This window comes from Lissotriton vulgaris, unplaced genomic scaffold (genome assembly GCF_964263255.1).
Source record: "Lissotriton vulgaris unplaced genomic scaffold, aLisVul1.2 SCAFFOLD_472, whole genome shotgun sequence".
NCBI lineage: Eukaryota > Metazoa > Chordata > Amphibia > Caudata > Salamandridae > Lissotriton > Lissotriton vulgaris.
The window spans coordinates 388,190-401,044 of record NW_028241918.1 but is presented as its reverse complement, the minus strand read 5'-3'; positions in this window follow the sequence as shown (position 1 = coordinate 401,044).

Genomic DNA, 12,855 nt, shown 5'->3' with positions numbered 1-12,855 from the left:
TCCGGTGGCAGCTTCAGCCCCCCTGCAGCTCATGAGTTGAGAGGCTGCTGCGAAGGGGCGGGAGTGCGACACAGCAATGCAGCCAAGAAAGTTATGGGAAGAAGGAAAGAACACTGTACCTGAGGCAGTTTTCGGTGCGGCGAGTAAGTGGTACCCCTAGAATACTCGCACCATTGTGCTGGGGGCCGATAAGGAACTGGGCCGTTGAGAAGGACAGTGGCAACGCAGTATCAGGAAAATGCAGTGGCGGGAGCACAAAGTATCTTACGCCATCTGGTGGTTGCTCGCGACACTGCAGAATGAGAGTCCCGCAGCGGTGCAGATAAAAAAAGGGGGCAGAGAGCAAGTATTGTAGGCCCCACAGTGAGACACTCAAGTTTTTAAGTTTTATTTATTTATGATAACGGAACTCTGTCGAGATCCACATAGCAGTTTATCAGACAAAAAGAAGGACAACTATAAATACGTAAATGAATAAAAATGTCAGTACAATGTTAGAAAACATAAAGTGAGACACTCCTGAGGACGGGTGAGACCCGAGAGAAAAAAAACAAGCCCGTCAGAGGTCGGTGAACTCTGCTGCTTCCGTCTTTTGGCTCTGCAATACTGGCGTGGTCTGCGCCTCGCACACTCGCTTGCGAAAGTGAAAGCGTGCTCGTCGTCACCTTCATCATGGGGCTGTGGTGCGCGGCGGAGACGCCGTCGCCGTGAGTGTGCATATCGGCAGCTCCGAGACTGACTCACGAGCGCGACCAAATCCCATGCGCGCATGGCCAGCTCTTGTCTCTCCCTCTCCCATTGACGATGCTGCGCACGTGGCCAGCTCTTTTCTGCACTCGTTGTCTGCTGAACCAACGACTATAGTTCTCGGCGAGAACCCGCTTCGCGCGCTTCTAGCCGAGACCTAAAAAGGGTTGAAGAACAAATGTCCTGCTCCTTGGACCAGTGTCATCTCTCCATCACTTATCATCGGCTTTCTAATCACTGTTAACTACCACACAATAAAGGTGGGAGAGCCAACAAATTAACAGGGGGATCCGAGCCAAGGGTCTGGCTTGGATCTTGAAGCCTTTGCATGAGCCGAACCCTTACAATATTTCCTATGTAAATCATACTATAAACATCGAGAAGGTGGTAGTTTCGGTGATGGACAAACTAAGGGAGGGCATTGACACCTGCCTCCCCCAGGCCCTGGTCCTGTTAGACCTGTCCGCCGCATGCGACACGGTAGATCATGACATTCTGTTGACCCGTGTCGAGGCGGCGTGCATTGGGGGTACGGCCCATGCCTGGCTCCGGTCCTTTTTAACGGACAGGGAGCAGGCCGTCCATCTGGCAGACTTTGCTGCCCCTCCTCGTTGAGTGACTTGCGGCGTTCCCCAGGGCTCCTCCTTGTCTCCCCTGTTATTTAATTTATACATCTCACCCCTCATTTTTCTTTACAGCAGATGGAGGTCTCGGTGTTCAATTACGCTGACGACCTCCAACTTATCTTTAACCTCCCCCACTCCCCCAACTCTGCCCAGAATTTCCAGAGGGTGATGCTTTTCATCCAAGATTGGATGAACTGCAACCACCTCAAACTGAACCCCGACAAAACCGAACTGGTTTTGACTGGGAGTGGTTGCAGTCTTTGGTCCCCTTCCTTCTGGCCCCACTCACTTGGTCCCCCTCCCCTCCCGGTTCCCAAGGTCAAAACCCTGGGCATCTTTATTAATTCCCAGCTTTCCCTTCACACGCAGGTTCACTCAGTGGTGTCTTCCTGTTTCTTTTCCCTTCGCACCATTCGTAAGGTTTCCCGTTTTTTTCTGCTCCCGCCCTTAAGCTCATTCTCATGGCCATGGTGCTATCGCGCCTTGACTACGGGAATGTGGTCTATAATGGCGCCCCAGACTACCTGATCCGCCGGCTTCAATTGATACAAAATCAGGCTGCCCGCCTGATTTACGGTCTCCCTAAATTTCTCCATTCCACCCCTCTGTTGCAGTCTCTGCACTGGTTACCGGTGAAGGAGAGGGCTCTTTTCAAGTTGGGCTGCATCACTTATCAGGCTAGGTCAGGGACTGCCCCCGCATTCCTTTGTGAAGCTATATCATCTTATCTCCCGGCCAGAGAACTCCGCTCCTCTCACCAGGCCCTCTTGTCAGTTCCCCGCTTCAGGAAGCAGAAGTCCGGGGGGACGAGATTTGCGGTTCTAGCTCCATCTTTTTGGAACTCGCTTCCTTTTGCCCTCAGAGCTTCAACCTCCTATCTGGAATTCCGTAAACACCTCAAGACCTTCCTGTTCTCCAGATCCCTAGCAGTCTAGCTTCCCTCTCTGCCTCTACTGGTTCACCGCCGTCTAGCGCCATGAAACCGTCCCGGTATAAGTGCGCTAAATAAATATTTAAAAATTCAAATTCAAATTCAACATCACACAAAAAGTGATAAAGTCTCTTCAAAATTCAAAAAAGTGTATTTCTTTTACACAAGAAAGCTTGGGCATTAATAGGGCACATTATGCACTCCACTGAGAAGTACTAATTAAAAGTGCATTTATCCAGGTTTTCTGGTTTTACTTTTTACAAATCAGACAGTATATGGACATACATTTGCATGTGATAACAAGGATCCCCTGATTCTAAAGAGACTTCTAGGGCAGGGTCAAACAGTATGTAGGTTTCTCCCTAGACGATCTAAACAATACATAGATGTGTCATGCAAAGGCCTAGCAAGTGAATTATCAAACAGAGCTAGGTATAAAGGTTCTTGATTTATTGTATCTTTATAAAAATGATATGAATTTATATTAAAACCAAATAAGATTAAAAATCTTTGTATCTCAAGAGGCAGTACATAAAGTGTTCATTCATACAGTATGCATTAAATGGATATTAAAAAATCATCATTAAAAAAATACACTATTCAGACAGTGCATAATATTATATTGTCAAGGGTGTGGCGAGATTGGGAAGGCTGGTATAGCGTTTTGGCGCTATACCAGCGCCCTCTTCTGGGGAATCGAGTCACAGAATCCTGAGTTTATCGAAGCAGATGGAAAATGAGCAATATAGAACTCTTCTTGTCTTTAAAATTAGGACACAGTTCTGTGAGGGGATAACAATAATTCCTCCAATTGTTCTAGATGTAGTGATGTTCTTATAAAAAGTAGATAGAGGATGTTCTTCTACTTCGTCATGAGATAGGGAAGTAATGCCATACTCCACAAAGATGAGCTTGATATAGTCAGATACTGGAAGCGCTTGACGGCCCGTCAAAGTATAAGGGGTAAGATAAGGGGTAAGGTGTGTCAAATGGACGTCTTACACACAGTACCCCTTATCTGAATACACCATTACGGCCAGGGCAGCGGTCAACGGCATTAAAAGACGCATCTACGGAAAAACTATGCCGCTTTTCATTACTTGTTGGTTTCTGAACATTTACCCTGCCTACCACAAAATTATACTTTGACGGGCCGTTGAATAAAACTCCACAGGGAGGCCGTCGGAGCCCGGTATTTTGTTACGGCCAATGCCTTTATCGCCACCCGAATCTCTGCAATTGTAATCGGAGCTGCCAATTCCTTAGCGATCGAATCAGAAACTGTGGGAAGTTGGATCCTGGTCAAGAAGGAGAGTGTGGGAGCCGAGACATCCAAGCTAGGGGTGGTATTTAAACGAGCATAATATTCCTGAAATGCAGCATTGATCTCACTCTGAGAGGTAACTAATGTGGTATGGAGTGTATTCACAGCTAAAATGGGAGTAGGACTCATTGTAGGTTGGATCAGTCTCGCCAATAGTGTACCTGCCCTATCCGCCTCGGAGTGTGTGCGCAGCGTATAGGCATTAAAATCTATCACACGTAAGGGTTCCAGCAATTCAGCATACTTAATTCTAACGGACTGAAGTGGTTCTACGCCGTCAGCACTCCTCTGAGCCGCTACTTCTAGAGCCTGCAAGTCCCCCTCTAGGTCAGTTACGTCCCTGATCGTTTCCCTACGCGATCCCGCCAAAGTCCCCATGGCTACCCCACGTACAGTCACTTTGAAGGCCTCCCACTCAAAAGATCTGGATGAGGCAGTACCCTCATTCTCCACAAAATATGTATCAATATCTGTAGACAATGCAGCCCGATATAACAGGTCTTCCAACTCTATAGGTTGCATTCTCCACATTGGAATAGGAGCAGGAGAACGGCCCCAAGTCAGCAATAACTCTATGGGATTATGGTCAGATATAGTCTTGCCCAGGTACTCACAGTGTTTAATAGAAGAGGATAAATCCAGGGAGCAAAGAAAGTAATCCAAACGTGTGTGTAGCTTGTGGGGGTAAGAGTAAAAGGAATATTCCCTCATGTCCACATGCAAAGCCCTCCACACGTCCTAGAAAAGGTCGAATATGCAGTTGCATAAAATTAACCCCGCCATCTCCTGTGTAGTTTCATAGTTTCGGAGGGAACCAGATGTGTCTCTTGAAAGCATATTATGTGTCCTTTACAACAATGTAATTGCGCAGCTATTCTGTGCTGTTTAGCAATAGACCCCCATACCTCGAACGTTCCATGAGACAAAAGTATAAGAATTAAAAGCATGCATCACTAAAAATAATGGAAAATCCCCCCGGATCCCAACACCCCCCCACCCACAACCCAAAGACCATGCGGCATAGTTACAATAAACTCAACAATGTCCTAATACTGGGTCAAGCGCCCAAACTTCGTTCTACCAAACCGTGAAAACAAGGTTAACATGTTTCACATTCAACAAATGCTAACGCCTACGGGGAAAGGTCGCCAGCACTATCAACAGCCACACAATAGCAGCAAACAACACATGAAAGCGCCCACAACACAGGCTAGGCCAGGGGACTTACTAAACCGTCCCCACCCGTCGTATAGACGGACAAGTTTCATGACATACTACCATTCGGTTAAATGAGCATATATAAAACAACAGCACTTTACACATGACAGAGAGTCAACAAAAGGCTGAGCGTGCCTTACGAAGGCACATGTCATAGAACTAAGAACCTGCTGAGGCTAGAGGATCATTGCTAAGTTGTGTGGTCACAGAAGGAAACAGTGCAACACTGCCATCGGAATCAGTGTCTGTATTCAATTCTTCAGACGGACTGGAACTGATAGGTGGGCGAGTGGTGCGGAAGGTTGAGGCAGTATGTAGTGCCCTTTGCCTGCCCTCGGCCACTTGTTGACGAATCAGGGGACTGGAGGCCGAACTTTGAGTAAGAAGCCCTCTCTTACGCCTCCGAGGGGGACGTTGTGTCTGGCAGTGAGGAGTCCATGCGTCTCAAAGGTTGGACATCGGGGAACGTCTTTTCCAGCCAGTCCTACGCACTGTCAGGAGTATCAAAAAATTGGGAGCGTTGATTATAGAGGATTTTCAGTTTTGCTGGAAACAATAAGGCAAATGACAGGCTGGCTGCCCGAGCTCGTGCCTTCACTTCCATAAAGGAAAATCTTCTGCGCTGTACCACCAGGGTGTAATCTGGCAATATGGAAATCTTCGCGTTGTCAATCTGCAGTGGACCATTGTCCTTCGCCGCCTGCAATCGGTGATCCCGGTCCCTGAAATTCAAAATCCTGGCCAAGATGGGACATGGGTTAGCGCCTGGAATGCAATCCGATTGGGCCACGCTAGACTTGTTTGTGATGTATTCTGTGGGTGTGGAGCCCTCCGTTTCCTCTGGCAGACCTACTATTCGGAGATTATTCCGGCGAGCCCGGCCTTCCGTGTCATTAGCCCAGGCCTGGGTCGATCTGTTGGCGCATATGGGTTAGTTGCTCTTCATGGGCTTGTACTTGAGGTACCAATATGTCCACCTTCTGCTCAGCTGTCTTAACCTTCTTAACAAGCTTCTTATGATCATCTTTCAATAAGTTGAGATCCACTGAGATCATGCCCAGTTGCGCTTCCAACACAGAACGAGAATACCGGATCCCCCACAACACCATGTTCATGTTCAGTTTGTCCTCCGAAACGTTGGTACCTACATGTCCTTCCGTATGATGAGAAAGTGCAGAGGAATGGCCCGAAGGCCAAGAGAGAGAACCCGCTCTCACCGACCTTGTAGACGCCCTAGGCTTTCCCTTGTCCATGGCCGGCGGCGCGGTGTAACAATGCAGCGAACACTCGGCAACAGCAATTAGATAGCAGAGACTCTGCCTCATCCACAGTCAGGGGGCAGCCGGAGAGGAGCACGCCAGATATCATGTACCCACCACTAACCGGCAGTACAAGTCAGCGGCATGGATGCCACACAACCAATCACAATAAGGCAGCCGATATCCAGTGCAGTAGTGGGTTCCTCCAACGCACTGGAAAGGGATCGTAGTAAAGGGCTTTAAGAGAGCATCATGCGGCTCCCGGGGTGCACAGCCAAAGTAGTCCAAGCAGTTCACAGAGCAGCCCGGTGCTCCTCCAGCCACTTCACTAAGGTGGGCCACCAAATGTAGCAGAGTACTCGCCTCGGTGGGTCGCCAATCCCAGCACAGCGCGGGTAATCACGGGTCCAGCCAGGAATCCGCCACTGACACGTGGCGCGAAAGGGCCCCCTCTAGCAAGAATAGGCCACCCCACCTCAGCTATTAGTTTGCGAGGCAGTAGGGACACACCAACCAGACCCCGTATCCCGGGCCCAGCCAGTCCATTAAGTAGCCCGGAGATCCCAAGGTGTCGCCAGGTGCAGAGTGCACGTAGTCCCCGTGCCCAATAGTAGTGCTCACCTCAATATTGCAGGGGAGTCAGGGAGCACCAGTACATCTCCCCCAGCCATCCCTCAGTCTTGTGGGCAATGCGGGCCTGTATATGACAGGGGCCTCCCCCGGGGTCCCAGCTACGGCGGGCAGCACTGCACCAGCAGACCGGTGCGTTGCACTCTCCCCCCGGCAGCAGCAACAATCCGAGCAAGCACACCAGCAAGCCCGGGCAGGGCACAGGCAAAAGCAATCAGCAGCAGAGAGGGTGCGGTGGCCCCGGGCCAGGAACCAAAGTTACCTCCGGGGCCAGGAGCAGGCACTCACAGCCCAGCCAGCCCTCAGGGCAGTCCGCTGCCCCAATCTCCCAGGAGGCCGTAGGAAAGGCCGAGAAGCGCCGCAGTCCGTAAGTTCACTCCGCATGGGTCACAGGCTTCCGCTGAGCACCGTTGAGGCAGCCCGCCAGGAAAGACAGATCAACAGCTCTGGAAACACCGTCTCACACGGTAGGGAATGACAGATAATGAAACGGATTCAAAGCCCAGACCCGGAGCTCGTCGCGTAAGCGACCACAATCTTGGACTACAGACCATGCCCCCTGCCAGCGGCCAAGATACACCTGGATAAACAATGTGAAATGTCCTGGCATTGCCTTTGGCCCACCAACAGGAGTTATGTCAGGGCCCAGGTCCTATGAGTCCATACAAACTGGTACCTCTGAAACAATATGGTCGAATGTGGGTGTAAATAACTAGTGGCTGCAATCCGAAGATATCCAAATTGGCAAAGAATTAGAAAGTCAGATGGACAATATACTTGGTCGTCTGTCATCTCACCTCTTCCCCCTTCCAAGGAATCTCCAATAGTAATATAATCCTCTTGAACCCAGGTAAATGGGTGGAGTGCATGTGTTACATTGCTTTTCCCACTGATAACTTCCATATTGTTAATTTTAAACGGCTAAATAATTAAAATGCTAGTGATCCATATAAGGTTTCTATAAGGTTCCAGATTGTCCTTGTTCTCACTAAAACAAAGTACTATCATGAAGAAAAATAGTAAGAGGACTCGTGTTCTTTACACTTGAATCTCTTTGGCCAATGCTATAATTTACAGATTGACACCAGATGGAGAAATGTATGTTTTAGTTTGTGCTGCAACAGATAATCATGGCTCCCAACAGTTGATTTTTTTTAAGAACTTCTCCTCTTTTTATAGCAATGTGTGTAGGGTATTGATTGCATTTTAAGTGACGCCATTGATTGAATTGATTTTTACTGTACCGATGGGGGCAGCAAAACAATTCACATAAAAGAGAATATGAAGGAGCAATAAAGCAATGTGATAGCTCCCATAAAGGGTAAACGAGGGGCAAGTCACAAAGTTCGATCTTAGACAGCAAAGGGAAGAACCTGAGATTACTAACAGAAACAGTGAAGGTTTTGAAGATTTCTTACTTCAATATATACCGTTTTATTGTCGGTACAATATGTGTCTTTGTCAGCTCTTCACTTTCTCATATTGGCGCAGAGTAAAGATTTTATTCAGCATTACCATATACATGGAGCGAAAAATCTACCTGGTAGTCTGAGCGGGGAGAATGACCAAATGTACTCGTCTAATTTGGCTAAATTTCCTCAACATCCTTGTCAGGTTTTTTTCAAGGAGGCAAAGCAAAGTACTTGTTTAATATCCTTGTCTCATGCTTGGATAACTAAATCCAGGCCCAAAATTTACTGTAAGGGGTGCTGGAAAGAATCCATGCAATTTAGTTAAAAGACTAGGGCTAGATGTTAGTAAATATCATTTACCGATTCTAAAATACCGAATTTTACCGCTTCTGTATTTTAGAATCGGTAAATGATATGAAGCTAATGATTTGGTAAATTTTACTGAATCGGTAAAATTCAGTAAATATCGATTCGTTTACCGATTTGGTATTCCCCATTCATTTCTATGGGCCTGAAGGCCCATAGGAATGAATGACAATTACCCATTCAGTAAATACCGAATCGGTAAAAGGGGGTAGACTTACAAGGGTGGCAGGGTGTCACATTGACACTCTGTTGCACCCCTGTACAGTGCATGGATGCACATGTGGCACACATACATGCCCTAAGGGCATGTATGTCTGCCACATGGCACAGTTGAAAAAAGCACAAAATTGCTTTTTTTTTAGGGTTTTCGATATTTACCACCAACTTGTAGTTGGTGGTAAATAACGGCTCCTTACAAGTGAAAAGCACTCACTTGAGTGCTTCCTACATTAAGGATTCTGTAATTTACCGAATCGGTATTTAAGAATTCGATAATATACAGATTCCTTAAATTACCGAATCGGTAAATTACCGAATCCTTAAATTAGGCCCCAACGCCTGAAAAGCCTAATACCGGTCGGTAACGGCCGAAATTCGGAAATTTCGGCCATTACCGACTGGTATTAGGCTTCCTACATCCGGCCCTAAGGGAGAGAATAAATATGCTTAGGCATAGATGCATCATAGTAAAATCCGCTCGCAAAAGGGCAGAATCTCAGAATCTGCCCCTTTGCGACCGGTATTTTTGCATTTGGGATGCATCATTCCAAATGCAAAAATCGCAAATTAAGAAATCGCAAAATTGCGATTACTTGCATTTAAGGAATCTCAAATTGAGATTCCTTAAATGCAATGCAATAAAGTTTAAAAAATAGCGATTTCGCTAATAGGGCTCGCAAATTACCATGAAATTGAACTTCATGGTAATTTGCAAAAACTTTTAAAAATGCACCAAAGTGCATTTTTCAAAGTTTCATGTTGCGCACACACATGCACTAAGGGCATGTGTGTGTGCAACATATGTGCACAGATCAATTTCAGGGGTGCAACGGGGTGTCCTATGGACACCCCTGCACCCTTGAAATCGCATTCTCAATTTGCGATTTACTAATTGCGATTCGCAAATTGAGAATGTCTTCCCATTCATTCCTATGGGCCTCTAGGCCCATTAGGACTGAATGGGGAGGTATTCCTTAATTGCGACTTGCAATGTGCGAGTCGCATTTAAGGAATTTTAAGAAATCGCTATTTTTTTAGTGATTTCTTCATGCATAGCATTTTGCTATTCCTTATTAGCGAATCGTTATTTTCCGCTATTAAGGAATAGCAAAATGGGTTCTTGATGCATCTGGGGGTTAGTGTCTACAGTGAACATATGTTAGATAACTACCAGAAAAATGTGAAGAAAACTAATACAAAAACGCTTTAATAATATAATTAGCCTTTAGTAGTGAGTTCTATTGAAGTCAAAGCTATAGTATAAGGAATTGTGGTGAAATCTACACAACTTCCAAGTGTCACTTTGGATTTTTTTGTCTCGCAGGGACTGGGGTTAAAGATGAATTTGGTATTGGGTAGCCCAGTACACATCCTAACATCATTCACAAACATTCTCAAGAGTGCCAGCTGGAACTCTGTCTAGGTCGTAGGTTTCCATGTGTGCTCTCCAGTCAGTAGTTTTGTGGATTGCAAGCAGGTAAGGCCACGTGCAGCAGAGGAGTTTGGGGGGATTGCACGTGCAACCTGGTCCTGTATCCAACCCCACACTATACATGGCAGATGGCCTATAGCGGCTATTAAAGGCTCGCTCCCTTATTATAAGCGCTTGCTTTTGACCTGGGGCAATTACTCTGGAGTGAGCATTTATTGGTTTGTATAGTCTGCTACGTCAGGCTATAAAGGCCATTAAGGATATACTGTCATCATAGAGCAGAGTGGTCTTAAACCTTTGTAGTCCGCTGCAGCAGGCTACTGTAGTCATTAGAGTCCCAGTCTCTTGTTATAGGTGTGTGCCTTTAGATTGGACCTATAGAGTGGCCCTTCAGTGGTCACTTTAGTCTGCCATGATGGTCTATAGGGCTATATCAACATTAATATAGACAAGCATGACAAACAACATAAATTATTTTTCTATCTTGTAACCATGATAGGAGGTGCTTAGAAAAACAGTTTTTTTAAACTTTTTCTTTTTACTTTCTGCACATTTTTTGGGGATATAGCTTAAACATGAAAAAGGGGCATCAAACCTTTATCTAACGAAGTAAAAAAACTTTCTTTTGCACACCTGCTTGTTTGCAGTAAAGAGCTGGTCCCTGGCGAGGGTATTGTGCTCCCCAGCTAAAATTATGTGTCTGCTATCCATACAGAAGAGCGGCAACCCAGGTCCTGCTCCCAAACCCTCTGTGGGTGCCCAACCACCCCCTGGGCACAGCCTTTAGTGCTACCATGGGGGGTGAAGCTTGAGCAGTGGCTCCTGTGGGCTCTCAGCAGTGCCTCACAGGAGGGCCAACTGGGTCATGTGGAAGAAACGCAAGTGCCTGGGGGACAGGGTGTCCCAACATTGCCCGTCTTATAACTTTTCTTTAAAAATATTTCAGCACATGGGGGTCCAAGTCACTGAGTCCTGCAATGGCGACTCAACATTTTCTTCTGAGTTGCGGCCAGCCAATGAGAACGCTCAGTCATGTGTCAGCAAAATGGCCAATGGGTGAAAAAGCTTCCCCTGCCAATTGGAAGGCCTTATTTTTGGAGTTTTGGGTATGGCATGACTCCCACAGGACCAACAGTCTCGAAATTCCTAACATTTAACCCCTCCATGCCCACCCAGAGCATATCTTTAAATGCCAATTTCTCAAAAACAATTACACGGACTCACTAAAAGCTTGCTTCCTGTGTCAAGTTCTATGCTAATGCCACATCTAGTCCAGTTTCATGCAGCTATGTGTTTCGTTTCCGTATTACAGAGCCATGTTTACTATGCTTTGGAGCCCGGTTTTTCTTGGTCCCGCTTGACAGGTCAGTGAGAAGCTTTCATGAAGGAGCTGAGGTGGATGAACTTGCTTTTTAAAAAAAAAGGTTTTATGCAGATTCGTGGAAGGGCGCCAGAGTTATTAGCGAAATACAAAAACATTCTGACCTAACTTTAATCACACAGTGGCAACAAAAAGCAAAACGTTATTGGATTTGTGAGGCTGATTTCTGTCTTGCGAATCCCCAACACCTGAAATTGCTGCCATGGATTTCGAGTCAGAAAGCTGACTGTGAATGCCGAGGAAAGCTTCAGGGTGACAGCTCGCATCAGATCTGCAAACTCTGTTTAGGATTCACAAATCTGAAAAAAATGAAAACGAAGAAATAAGGCCTTGCCAACGGCAAAGCTCCATGGGTCAACTCTGGTGTGTTGACCCCAGGCCAGGCCCTACTCCCTACCGCCCTGCCCACAGCCAAGTGTGTGTGCCGTGGGGCTCGGAATCCCACAGTGGGTTCAGGAAGGCTGTGTGCTGTGGCAGTTGTGCGCCAGTGATGCATGTATCAAAGTCCTGGCCACCGATGAGGATTACCCCCCAACCCCTGCTGTGAAGGGCCTTTGTTAATTAAGCATATCATAAAGAACCAATAACATTCACTGTAAAGACTACAGTTAAAAACTGAGCTATAGTTCTCACTTAAACTCACAACACCACTAAAATTCTCAAGTTACAGTTATCTTTGAACACACCACATGCCATAATTCATGGCACTAGCCATGTTCCAAGCACAAATTTACCAATTCCGTAAAAGCAGTAATCAGGAGAACAAGGTGGCGTGTTCTGGTGTATCTTGTGTGCATTGGCCTCTAAAGGGGGTTGAGGATGCACACTTGGTTTGTTGAGCGAACACCTACGACCTTCTCAGGTTGTTAGAGGCCAAATGATGGTTTGTGAGGCCGGCTAAAGTAATGTGGGAACCTGATGAGTGCAATGACAGCCAGCTGACAATCTCTGATGGCAAGCTTAGGGACCTCTTAGCAGCCGTCATAAAGCTCCGGCAGTGTTCTCCTGCCGCGCACTTGCCAATCTGCTGTCCTTGATACACCTGTAATGTAATGTAATGTATAGGCATTTATATAGCGCACTACTTACCCGGAGGGTCCCAAGGCGCTTCGACCGCTGCGAAACCCTTCCTGGCTTCCCTGAGAGATGGTCCCTTAATGGGTATCTCCAGGGTGAGACCAGGCATCCCCGGCGGTCTGGTGGGGCCGTTAGTGAAGATGAGGCAAGCTAATGCCCAGAGTTGCCGAGTGTGATCGCTGATCAGAGTGGGCACCGAGGCGAGAGAATTATCGAGTCCGCTGACCCTGGTC